The sequence below is a fragment of the Bos javanicus genome, chromosome 21 (genome assembly GCF_032452875.1).
Source record: "Bos javanicus breed banteng chromosome 21, ARS-OSU_banteng_1.0, whole genome shotgun sequence".
Taxonomy (NCBI): Eukaryota; Metazoa; Chordata; class Mammalia; order Artiodactyla; family Bovidae; genus Bos; species Bos javanicus.
The window spans coordinates 42868413-42882500 of NC_083888.1; the positions used below are offsets into that span (position 1 = coordinate 42868413).

The following is a 14088-nucleotide window of genomic DNA, read 5'->3' on the forward strand; positions in this document are numbered from 1 at the left end:
GCTTTTTTGTTTTCTTTTGTCGGATAAAATGGAATTGTGCAAATTCCTTCTCAGTTGTTAAACTCCTTAGGAAAGGAGGCTTGGGAACAAACAAAATGATTTTAAGGAATCTATCAATATACGTGCCTTAATTGCCATATCTTTATTTCTATGGCACATGGCAAATTGATCTTCCTTACCTATAAAATAACAAACAAGGCATGCAGGAAGAATGTGCGATGCAAAGTCCTGCACGGATGCCTGGGATCAGTCTAAGAAATAATGATTAGGTGGAGAAATGATATAAATAATTTAGAAGGATGTCTCTGTGCTCTTTCTAACATAATCTTGGTTCTCTGAAAAGAGAAAATATGTTTCTAAACAGGAAAAGCAAATATTACAAAACTAATATAAGTATTTATATTATGTATAATGAAATTAGTATTTTTAAAGGGGACAATGTTATTAACACTACAAATAAATTATTTCCCACCCTAGATAGGTGGCTTTTGGGATTAGCTGGACTAATGTGGAGAGTACATGAATGGAAAAGTCCATTTTCTCCAATGGGAAGACAGATAACCAGGCTGCCCTGTTTCCATTTGCTTATAATCATAAACATCCAGCAGCTATTTTATTTTCCAAAGCTCACCCAACTGGTATAAATTTTGAAAGTAGGAAAATGCTGATAGTCATAGTCAAGGCAGAATACAAAATTGTTATTGTAAATTAATGGCATTTATTGGAAATAAACAGGGTTTACCAGTTTTCTTAGGCCAGCTTGAAGCAGATAAAGTTTGGTATACATAAACTGATTTCTAGATCTTATTCAGTATGAATGGCTTTTCAGAGTCGATGAAGAAGAAAAGTCCACGTACAATGTGGAAACACTAAATAACATTTTTTGATGCCATCAATATCCTGTGTATGACTTCAGAGATTTACCTTGAGGCCATGACCAAGACTTCTTTTTTGAGAGGTTTATTTCTATTAGTCGACTCCTTTCATTGAGCGATCTGTAGCATCATTCTGACAACATGAATGATGCTCATTGTGAGGTCATTCTGCAGAGCTCTTCACTTGTATACATGTTATGCTTTTACATTCATGTCTGCTTTTGTTGCATTTTAATAAGTGGAGGAAATGAACTTCCCACAACATAGGTACCTTTTTTTTTAAGGTACATTCTTGCTACCATCGGAAGCCTAATTTTCATTATATTCACTCTGCTACAGAAATACTTAATGCCAGGAAGGAGATATTTACTGGAATCCACGAGTCCAGAATTCATCATGATTCCATGTGAAATCCACTGCCCTTTGCGCCCCACCCCCTCTCAGACGGGAATGAAATGTGCCTTAAACCGAAGTGAAATACATCACATGCAGCAACAGTGGGCCCTAGCTTTGCCTCTATTCCTGGTGTGAAATCGATACACTATCTTTCCTCCTGACCTGTTCCGTGACCTCCATTGCAGCTTTCATGCTGAACAGCAATTGCTTTGAACAGTCTGGGTCTGCCGCAGCTCACAAATGATTCTCAGCTTCTGTCTAAAACTGGTGCTGATAACAAAGGCTTGATTTTAAATAGTGCAGTTGCAGTCGTCTTCTAATTATGAATTACATGAAAGTGCAAGCTCCTCTATTATTAAACAGTTTCAATAGCAGGCACGGTACATGTGCAGGCTACACAGAAGGGCCTGGGGCCCAGGAATCAGGCCTTTACATTTCTCTGGCTAAGTTTGGATTGATGGAGAAGGGCAGAGACACAAGGTCTATTGGTCTATTTCCATGTTTCATTCATTTTCCTGGTAGAGTTCTGTTTGGTGATACATTATTTTTTTTTCTATAAGAGGCTCTATTTTATACTTAAGGAAACATTTTTGAATATTACATTGTAAGAAGGGAGTAATTGACAAATATCTGTTTTTTTATAAAAGTAGATTTTTCTAAAGAAACTCCAGGGTTAGGCTGTTTGGATTCTAACTTACTGGCAGGAGTGGCAGTCACTTGCAGTGATATTCCTCCTTTTGATCATCCTGTAACTGATCTGGGAGAAGTAGAAGAATCTTATGCCCTTTTAGCCACTTTCAGTAGTCTATTGAATGGAGGAATTTATTGTATCAAGGAAACAACAGTCATTTTTACTTGTACTAAGAAAATGAATGTGTAGTTAGCTGTATTGCTTTACTTATTAGCTATTCCAGGCTAGAAATCAAAGAGATGCATGAAGTGCTGGCTAGGAGTGGAGTTTTTCCAAATAACTTGGTATGAGATAAGGCTAGCAAGAGACTTTCAAAGAATTTTTTAAATAATCACATAGAAAATAAATAATTCTTATTTGTATTTGGTTAGTGCTATTGAAATGAAATTTGTTCAATAATGAAGGCACATAATCTTCATGAAATATTCTGTATAATGGCAATTGCATAATCAATGATAACGTAAGAGCACGCACACGCGCGCATGCACAGACACACACACACACCTATGTATGAGGCATGAATCAATATATGATTTTGTTTACTACTTCACTTCACTAGTTGAGTGTAATCATGGAAAGAACATTGAGTCCTAAGATAGTGTTCTTAAAACACAATCTACCTTATATTCTAACTTGATTTTCTCACTTATAAAATATAGTTAGTGAATGAGATTAACTTTTTTTCCGTTGAAGATTTAGGTAATCCTAACACAATAACAACCCTTCATATTTTCACTGAACTTACACTTTCCAGTGATTTTTCTCCCATGCATTTGACCTTCTCAAGCACCCTGTTAGGCAGCCAGAACTCACTACTGTCCATGTCCCTCACTTCCTGTCTTGAACAGGAAACCAAGACACAAGATCATATGAATTTTTCAAGGCTGCCATTCTAGTAGTAAGTGGCAGAACTTAAAGCAGAGCTGAATCAGCTGACTGCTAGTCCAGGGCTTACTGGGGATGGAAGAGAGAGGATGAGGATTCTTTTATTAATTATCAGAGCTTGAAAGGCAGAGACTTACAGACTCTATATTTTTTTTGTTCAAATGAAGTAATTCCTTTAAAATTTAATACATATTAACAAGACAATCCCCAGTGGTTTGTTCTTTGTTCTATCCAAAAATCTAATGATAATAATGTGCTGTCTTGGGACTAGCTCCAGGTCAGTTATTTACAAGACAAATTAGTCTATAAACAAAGGAGGAAATATACTTCAGTGCACTGGTTACTGGGGCTTCCCAGGTGGCTCTAGTGGTAAAGAACCCGTCTACCATTGTAGGAGACATAAGAGATGCAGGTTCGGTTCCTGGGTTGGAAAGATCCCCTGGAGGAGGAAATGGCAACCCACTCCAGTATTCTTGCTTGGAGAATCCCAGGGACAGAGGAGCCTGGTGGGTAACAGTCCATAGGGCTGCAAAGAGTTGTACATGACTGAAGCGAGTTAGCATGCACGCACACACTGGTACTGAACATAGGAAGATGTTTATGAATGCGTGTCATGCCTTGTGCATTTGTGCTCAGTTGTGTCCACTCTTTGCACCCATAGGGACTGTAGCCCACCGGACTCCTCTGTCCATGGAATTTTCCAGGCAAGAATACTGGAGTGGCTTGCCATTTCCTACTCCAGGGGATCTTCCCGACCCAGGGATTGAACCTACATCTCCTGTGTCTTCTGCATTGGCAGGTGGATTCTTTACCACTGTGCCACCTGGGAAGCCCAGTTATGAATGCAGTGACATGCAGCTGAAGCATGACTAAGATTCTTCTAGAATTCTGGTTTTAGAAAAACAAGTGGTTTTGTGATGATAATTTCTTTACAATGGGATATAACTTGAATCATGTGAATTAGCAAATTGAAAGTTCCCCAAAAACAGTTATGTTCTCTTTTCAAATATGTTGTATTTTCTCCTCATGAGCACATTAAAAAGTGCCTTTTAAAGTACAAATAAACATAGTGGGAAGCCTGAAGCTGTGTATCAGTCAAAAAGGAAATACCAAATATAGAACATGCATTATCATATATTTCCACGTCTTTGAAAGGAAAGGTTTGGATCCTGTGTCCTAGGAAACTTTTGAGTATGGGAACTTCCCATTATTCCTCCACGCAAGACAATTCCTATTGTACTGAGACTTCTTTGTGGCACCTGTGGTTCTATTGTGACTAGATGGACTGCCTAAGTAATTAGATACCACACATGGTGAGGAAAAGAGAGTGGTGATGAAATGGATGTTTGTATCTGGGTGTAGAATTTTCTTTTGAGAAGCACCTGTGCTGACGGTGCATGAATATGTTCCATGATGAGAAGGACAAATGTATTCAACAAGGACCTCCCCCCACACCAGGAATATAAGGAATTTTCAGGTTATTTTGTGCATCTTACTAACATAAATCTATTCAAAGTGATGTAGGAAATCCCTGCCAAAATAAAACCATCATTTGCCAAAATATCGGTAGAATTTAGACATATTTCTTGTTCTCTACCCCATCCATTTTGATTATATGCATTATTATCTTTACTCTTCAACATGCCACTTCACTAAGCCATTATAAACCTTGTCTCAACATTAATATTATCCTTGATCACATGTTAGCATTTCAGTTTTAAAGTTCTCATTTGAAGGCCTGCTATCCCTGTTAAGAGTTTTTCCATGAAAAGAATTAACCTTGGCTAAAATGCAGTGGTAATTCAGCTTAACCAAGTTAAGAAAAGGCTTTTATTCACAGTAGTTATTTTGAGACAGTTGAATGCAGAAGTGTGGGTTCTAGAGACAGAAAAACACAAACTTTTATACAGAGCCTTTTTTTTTTTCATTTAAAGAAGACAGTGCTAATAAATCTTGTTGAATCAAGACCTTGAAAGAAATGGAAAAATATGTACAGATCTCAAATATACCCATGAAAAGTACTTTATATTAGCTTGCTGCTGCTGCTTCATAATGTAGTTTTAGTTGAATGTAATCTCTTCCACTCAAATTTATTTTTGAGATATTGCCACACATATTGAAACCATTTTTGTCATTCAAAAGAAGTGGAAGATCAATACTGAAGCTCTCCTATTAGTTGGTACAATCTACTTTAGTGTTAAAAGATTTATGATAAGAACACATATCTAAATATATATTACATACCAGTGGTACAGTAAAACCTCAAAATAAAACTTTTTTCCAAGAGAAAGAGGTGGTCTATATATTATTCAAATGCTACACTAAACTGTAATTCAGTGATATTTTATTCCAATTAAATTCTCCTTAGTAGTAATCCTTTTTTTATGATAAGCAAAACTGAATAATACAGGGTATGTTCCCTCCAATGAATTGTTGTGTAACAAGACTTGATGGTAATTCTACCTTTTCCAAAATCTGATATCAGGCAATTTATCTTCTAAATAATACTCCTGAGTACCAACGCTGAAATGTTTTGGCTTCAACCCAAATCAAACTTGAGGAAGCAGATTCTCCAGAGTATTTCCCTAACTCTGTAAATTTAATTGTTATAATGAATAGAATACATGTGTCAAGATTACTTGTGATTTTACCTGTTTACTTCTGTTCCTCAGACAGAAAGAGCAACATGCCAAAGGCTGTTAACTCTTACTGGAGTTTGAAAAAAAAAGTGCTTAATACAGCATAATCATTAAATTTAAAATAATTTTAAAGATCCAATTCCAGTTAATCTCAGAACAGTTCAAATTTAAAGATCTATTGTTATGCCACAATAAAATAGACTAATGGAAATTTTAAAAGCTCCACAAATATTTGTCTAAAAGGTACAAAATATTGAGATAAAAATATTTGCATATGCAAAGGGAATCTTCTTATACTCTACTTCATATTATTTAGTCACTTTGACTCATCTTCAAGTTCCTTTCTATCCCATGCCTGCAAACTTGATATATTTCTCTTTGACTATTGTATAATATGTTTTCATCGGCAATGAAATCCAGTCTTATATTTGATTCAAACCAGTATTAGTATCAATTTCATGCTAGAAGTCAGACAGAGGTAAAGTTCATATTACTTTTTTTTGCCACTTATTTCAGAAACTGGAAAGGTGATTGATTAGGGTGAAGGCTAAAGCTTTTATACCTCATTACCATGGATAATCTTATTAATTTTAATAACAAATATAATCAATGTTAAATAAAGGTTCCTTTTGCTGTTGTTGTTTAGTAACTAAATCGTGTTCCACTGTTTTGCAACCCATGGACTGTAGCTGGCCAGGCTCCTCTTTTCATGGGATTTCCTAGGGAAGAATACTGGAGTGAGTTACCATTTCCTTCTCCATGGGATCTTCCTGACTCAGGGATTGAACCCATGTTTCTTGCATTGGCAGGAGGATTTTTTTTTTAAACCACTGGGTTACCAGGGAAGCCAAATGTTGCCAATATAGAGTAATTTATCAAAGGATCTATTTTTTTTTTTTTTTTTGGCCATTTCTTTCCTTTGTTTAGTTGTAGTTATTTTTAAATTGTCATTAGTCATATATTTGAACCATGGTTTTTAGATAAGGCAACCATTACATTTTACTAATATTTCTATTAGAGAGAAAGGCCATGCCCTTGGAAGACTTGAACATTTCTTCTAATGCTTAGCAGCATGATTACCATTGAGTGTGAGCTGACAAATGTGTATATCAACAACTATTATTTACTTTCAATCGATCTAGGAATGTCTGTGTGGTTTCCAACTTGATTTATTCATTTAGGAATCATTAAGCTACAAACTTGTGCCAAACATTTTGCAAAACATAGTGGATGATAAATTATTGCCTCCAGAATTCTGAGTTACTTCTTTTGGGGAGGCAGAAGAGTAAACAAGTCATTGAAACAAACTGTGAGGGTAGCTACAGTAGAGTTGAGAACAGAGGACTCTGGTGACTCGGAAGAGGGGTAAATATGCCACAGTTGTCTCAGAAAGACTCTACAGAAGAGCTGATTTTGAAGCATGAGGAGTGGGAAAAACTTGGACAGGTGTTACTAGGTAGGTAAAAGCTAAAAGGGTGTAATAGACTATAAAATACAGTAGCTGAAAGAATGTTAAGGTTTATTTCTCTTTTATTTAATAATTCAAGGTGAATGGCCCAGTTGAAGGAGTGACTCTGATCTGCAAGGTCATTCAGGGTTCCAGGGTCCTTCTCTGTTGTTGCTCACCATCAGCCTTACTCTTGTCTGCATGGTCAAAGCTGGAGTTTTGTTACTTTGATACAGTTTGAGGGAAGAAAAAGGTATAGGAGGACGCATATCTGGTATCTTAAGGCCTGGTCTTGGAAGTGGTGCTCATCACTTCCTCTTCTGTTCTGCTGGTGAGAATATAGTCTTAGGACCACATCCAGCCACGAGGGAGGCTGAGTATCTAGCTACAGTGCTATTACCGTGACCTTACCACTGACAAGAGGCCAGGTCACCAAGGGCCCCACGTGTCATCCTGGACTAGGACAAAAACTTCATATGTTTTTTTTTTCCATGAGTCCTTATTTCTGAAATTTCTGGAGGAATCTTAGTATTTGGTAGCCCCCTATTCATCTCTGAAATCTTAACCTCTAAGTAGTGACTTGCTATGAAGTGTTTTCCTTTATGTTCATCTCCAAGGCCTTTACATTTATGATTTTATTTTTGGTCACTGAGACAAACCAATTTAATTCATTTTGCAAGTGGCCTAAAGTCTAGATACTACCCGCCTCCTAACTATGCTGGTTAGCAAATATTCCTGCTAATGGTAGGATATACATCTCTACCCCAGGTTGTGTTCACGTCTTGTAGAGATAATTAATGATCCATTCTATTCTAAGATCTTCATTTTTGATCTAGTCAAGATTGTTAAGCTTAGTTCAGCTGGGCAAGAGGACTGCAGGGAAAGGTCCCATGAGCCCTTCTTTTCTGGGTGGATGAACTTTTTTTGTCTTAAAATATTTTGGAGTAAGGCTTAATTAACAAAGATCCTTGAATTAGGTCTTTAGACTGTGTAGAAAAAGATTAGAGTAGTTGTCTTATGAAGAAGAAACATTTATTTCTAGAAACTTTAGACTACACAAGAGAAAATCTGGGCTGAATTGGGGTGGATATTCATAGACTATAGATGTGTTTTAATCTTCTTGTGGGTCTTTCCTGAGATAATTTTAGGTATGGAAGATATAGAACTACTGTATTACATATATTCACCGGCCTCTTTGGCCTTACAACAGTTTCTAGAATTGAAATTCTAAAATGTAAAGCGTGTTCTCAACTAGAGTTCATATTTTAACAAAACAAAACAAAAGAATGAAAACTTCTGTAGAGGAGACATTGAAATCAGATGTGCTCTGCTTGCTGATGCTGCTCAAGTTAAAGTCATGAACCAGGTAAGTCTTGAAAGGATACATGGAAGTCAGTCAGCAAAGTAAGAGGCAAGATCATTGAGGAAGTGAAGGGGCACCTACAAGGCATGTATGCACATGTAGAATGTGGAAGTGGTACAGTCTAGTGATAAGCAGAGGATAAACACGAGGGAATGGTGTTGGGTGAAGCTGCAGAGGTAAGGCTGGGCTCAGGTCATCAGGAGCCTTGTATGCCAAGCTGTGACGCTGGACTTTTCAGGGCAGTGACCCAGTCAGACTTGCATTTAGAGAGCCTGTTTCTGTGTGGTGGATGGAGTGAAGGAAGGTGAGTCTAAGCCAGGAGAACTTGGAAGAGGATACTTATCCAAATGAGGTGACCTACCTGAGATAAGAATAGAGCACTGTGAGTGGAGAAGTGACTTTGCTGAGAAATGTAAGAGAAAACTGAGAAAGGGTTTAATGACTCCAAGGAAATGGAAAATGAGGGGAGGAAAGAATAAATGGCCAGTAAGTGGTACCTGGGAGACAGTGTGGAGCTGATCCCTGAGGTAATTCCAGCAGGGGATAAAAGAGTCAGTTAGGGAGGACAGGTGATGCATTCTATTTTTAAAAAAGATAAATGGAAGCTCTGAGTAGAAATGTCCAACAGATAGATGAATATACAGACCTTGGGTTTGGGATTAAGAGGTGAGCTGAAGGCAGAGAATTGGGATTCAGCATATAGGTAAAAGTGAAAGTGTTAGTTGTTCAGTCATGTCTGACTCTATCCAATCCCATGGACTATATAGCCAGCCAGGTCCTCTGTCTATGGAATTCTGTAAGCAAGAATACTGGAAAATATCGAAGACAAATAAATGGTTAAAAATAGCCTGAGAATAGGTATAGTGGTTATTAGTTAAAAAAAAATTCTTAAGTAATGGTTATATTGTCTTTCCATTGACACTTCAGTAATTCCCCAAAGCTAAACAATTTCATTGACTAAAATATTTCTTTAAGCATGGGCAAGGTTAATCAGCAATGGTGAAGTTCCTTGGTAATCAATAAGAGAATTGAAATGTGACAGTCACTCCCTTGAAACCCATATCCCCACTGTGCATGTTACTGCCCTCTCCCACCCAAGCCAAGAGCTGTGAGGAAATCAGGTGGAAACCAGAGGCCGTCATAACAGGGAACAGAATCTGGGTGAATCTGAACTAATGCAGTTGGAACTGTTTAACGATATGCACCCATATCAAGGGAGCCTTGGATGCATGACTGTTCTCACAACAAGGTGAAAAGCAGAAGTTAAAATGTTGCTAGGTAAGAAGATAAGCCACCAACTATTTTAAAACAGATCCTGAAGAATGCAGATAGGTTTGATAGAAGGTGATCAGGACAAACTTACAACATGAATGCTGAGGTTTCTTAAGCATAGAAAAAAAAATTTAAATGTTTGTTCAGGGCTTTTGGGCACTGTCATCAAAAGTAAAGAATATTGCTCTGGAATGCATAGAATATCTGAGTCCACATCCAGCTCTGTTACTCTGTTAATACTTCTCTCTGGCATGACCCTTTACTTTCTTGAGTCTCAGTTTCCTTGATGAAAATACAGGTTTGTGCTAGGTGTTTCTTCTAGGTGTGAAAGCTGTCCACTTGGGATTCACTGTATAGGGTACTCTTTGTTAATAGAAAAAAAAGGTTTATGGAATTGTAGTAATTTAGAGATGATTATTTGCACTGTCAATGGATTTTCCCTATTTATAACAGAATTTGCTGATGGGATAGTCCTTTTAAGAAACTTGGCTGTTGTCTGGTGAAAGAAGTGTTGGGCATGAGGTCAGAAGATTTGCTCTGGGACAGGCTGTATTCGTTTATGAGTTGTATGACTTAAATGCTTAGGTCTCAGTTTCCTCACTTTAAAATTAAAATATTAATAAAAATGCCTGGCTATTGTACAGATCATGTTGAAGGCTGTGAAAGTGTTGAAAGTGTTAGTCACTCAGTCATGTCTGATACTTTGTAACCCCATGGACTGTAGCCCACAGGGCTCCTCTCTTCATGGGATTCTCCAGGCAAGAATACTGGAGTGGGTTGCCCTTTCGTTCTCCAGGAGATCTTCCTGACCCAGGGATCGAACCTGAGTCTCCTGCATTGTGCAGATTCTTTACCGTGTGAGGCTGAAGGCTGTAAGGCATTACATAAATGTAAGTTATTCTCAAAGATGATAGTCATCCTAACCTAATATGTATACACATAATTCTTTTAGTGTTGGAGCCCATTCTTAGAAATGAACTGCTAGTGGGATTAGCACTGTAGGGATCCACTATGGACGGCACAGCCCCTCAGGACAAATGGCAAGTATTTTACGTTGGAAATTGCTCTTCCCTGCTCTTCACATCCCTCATGTCGGGCTGTGCCTTCAGGCATAGCTTCTTTGCCTGACCATTGGTTCTGTAGTTGTTGGTCCAGCCCCCTGAGCTGCCTTGACCTTGCTTCACCTGTCCCTCTGCGCCTGCTGATCTCTACCTACCCTTTCACCACCATTAATGCAACAGTGCCTCAAGCTGTGGAGAACTTGCATTTTAATGTCTTGTTTATTCATTTAGTTCCAGATATAGCACTGGCATAACTTTTTTCAGCAATTGTGGTTCAGACTATTTCCCAGATCTTAAAAATTATTGGAGAAAGGGAGGTCATAGCAGTAAATAGCCCACTATGCTGAGCTCTCTGAACGGGACTGAGAATGCTTTTGGCTAAGAAATTCTGCAGTGTGGCATTCTAACACTTACTAAATGAGAGTTCCAAGGATAGCCAGCACCCTTACTCTTACTTGCCAAGAGGGTTCATAGCACTCGAGCTTCTCTGGTGACTCAGATGGTAAAAAATCTGCCTGCAATGCAGGAGACCTGGGATCAATCCCTGGGTCAGGAAGATCCCCTAGAGAAGGAAACGGCAACCCACTCCAGTACCTTGCCTGGAGAAATCCATGGACAGAGGAGCCTGGCAGGCTACAGTACAGTATATAGGGTCACAAAGAGTCAGACACAACCGAGTGACTAACACTTGCACTTTCACAGAGCACTCATTGTGAAGGAAGATAATATGTGTATACATGTTTGGGGAGTAAGACTTTTGGTGGAGGGATTTCAGCTCCTTTTAAGGCACTGATTTATTTTCTTGGGCTCCAAAATCACTGCGGATGGTGATAGAAGCCATGAAATTAAAAGATGCTTGCTCCTTGGAAGAAGACTTATGACACACCTAGACAGTATATTAAAAAGTAGAGACATCACTTTGCTGACAAAGGTCCACAGAGTCAAAGCTATGGTTTTTCCAATAGTCATGTACGGATGAGAGAGTTGGACCATCAAGAAGTCTGAATGCTGAAGAATTTATTCTTTTGAATTATGGTGCTGGAAAAGACTCGTGAGAGTCCCTTAGACAGCAAGGAAATCAAACCAGAAAACCCTAAAGGAAATCAGCCCTGAATATTCATTGAAAGGACTGCTGCTGAAGCTCCAATACTTTGGCCACCTGATGGGAAGAGCTCACTCATTGGAAGAGACCCTGATGATGGGAAAGATTGAAGGCAGGAGGAGAAGGAGGTGACAGAGGGTGAGATGGTTGGATGGCATCATTGACTCAGTGGACAAAAGTTTGAGCAAACTCCAGCAGATGGTGAAGGAAAGGGTAGCCTCGTGTGCTGCAATCCATGGAGTCGCAAAGAGTCGGCCTTAGTAACTCAACAACAACAAAGGCAGTGATCTATAAAATGTAGATCAAAGCTATTCTGGAGGTCACCGTTCTGTAATTACACATCTCTCAGGTCCACTGAAGTTGCCATTTATGTTTACAGTTAGCAGTGGTATCTATGAGCTTCATGGTTATCAAACTCCAGTAGAGTGTAGACAGTACTTCTTGATGCACTTGTACTGTGACTGACATGGATAGCTCTCAGTAAATATTTGTTGAATGAGTGAAGTCATAGTTATGATAGTTACTGCATTTTATTCCAGGCATTGTGATAAATGTTTTATATCATCATCTCTAATCTGTATAAAATAAAATTTATCTTCATTATGAGTGAGGGAAGTGAGACTCAGAGAGGCAACACTCCTTTTTCAATGTCACATAGTTAGTATGTAGCAGAGCTCAAATTTGCCTTCAGATCTGCCTGCTTTCAAAGCTTGGGGTCCTGTGTATACCTAGACATATCTCCCAGTATATGGACAAATGCAGAAAGCCTCAAACATCAGGGAGGTAAGAGGACAGAGGACTAGATAGAGGGGCCCATCTAATTATTTCCCTTGGGTCTGATCTGCTGGAGTATAATTTACTGGATGTTCAATATGTCCTAAGTTATACTCTTAGGTTTTTTGTTTTACATTGAAGTAAAAGCTTGTTAGATTTGCAGAATTGATAGGACTAAGGGAGTACTTCAGTTAATTCTGAGAGAGTTCTGTAGGTATGTTGTGATCTGGAGGAAACATCTAATCGGAGACACGACTCTCAGATTTTGTTAAAAGTCAGTTATTCCCATCATCAGTTTGGTGTTTGAACCCTTTGTTCCAGAACTTCGCCAAGTGGGTGTCTGCACTGGTTCAGGACACTACAAGCAACAGGGAAGCCACTGGTCTGAACACAGCTCATTTCATCCCTGACTAGAATTGGCCGTTATGCACTTTTTTCTTATATTAAACTGGAATTTGTCTCCTTATGTTTTCAATCCATTGGACTCAAGCCCTCTCTGTGGGCTCTGAACAGACTGATAACTTTTCCAGGCCAACGTTTTAAATGTTGGGAGTACTCTTCCCCTAGGCCTTCTCTCTGGAGCGTCTGGTCCCCTTAGTGTTTCACCATCTCCTCAGGACCCTGCTCTGCCACCATGGACTCCCTCTCCCCTAGTTCTGCTCTGACTTATCTACATGCCTTCTAAAGTGGAAGGCCTAGAATTTAACATGTTACTGCTAATGATAAAATTTCATTTATTAAGCAAATGTATTTTGATAAATGTTATACCAATTAAATCATCATTAGAGCTGATGAATTACCGTGAAACAGAAGTCTATCAAGAACAAGCCTGTCTACGAGAAGAATTAGAACATCACAGTAAAAGCCTTAAAGATTACAGTGTGAGAGCTGTCTGTAGTTTTCCATCTATAGTCTATGCTTTATAAAAATATTTGACCCCATAATAGGTTTGCTAACTTTGACATTTAGGAGGATAAATATTATTGTTGAAAGCTAACATTTATTGTGTTCTCTCTGTGTTCAAGTTCTGAGATAATTATGCAATTATCTCTTTTAATTCTCCTAAGCATGCTGTGAAGTAGATATTTTTATTATTCCCATTTTTCACATGAGGAAATTGAGATTTAAAGTGATTAAGTAACTTGCCCAAATACAACCTGCTAAGTGGTACAGCTAGGATCCACCAAATGGAAATCCTCTGATTGTAAGAGTTGAAAGTCTTAACTTCAGTACCACTTGTTGTAAAATATTAGTACTTATAAAGATTTTTTAAAAAAATATTTGAAAAACTACTCTTCTATTTTAAAAACACCACAATCTCCATTTCATTGCATGTGTAGTTAGAACTTCATGGGGCAAAAAATTTTGTTTGGTGTGACTGGTGCAGCTTTCAGTCTCCATCAACATGAGAAACACTTAAGAACTAGTTACTTTCATGGTGTCCTTGACCTTGACTCTGGAGAACCAGAGAGTACAAATTCTTTGGTGGAAAGATTATGAAACTCTCAAAGAGTCAAGAAGTAAAACTGTAGTCAAAATAGTTCTTTAGCATATTAATTTAAAGGAACATAAATATTAAATTG

General features: G+C 38.2%; 1 protein-coding gene across 4 annotated transcripts in view; it reads left to right on the forward strand.

The window, feature by feature from the left end:
- The window catches only part of NPAS3 (neuronal PAS domain protein 3), a 959432-nt gene that overhangs the window by 111328 nt on the left and 834016 nt on the right, over nucleotides 1-14088 (forward strand). The window lies entirely within an intron of this gene.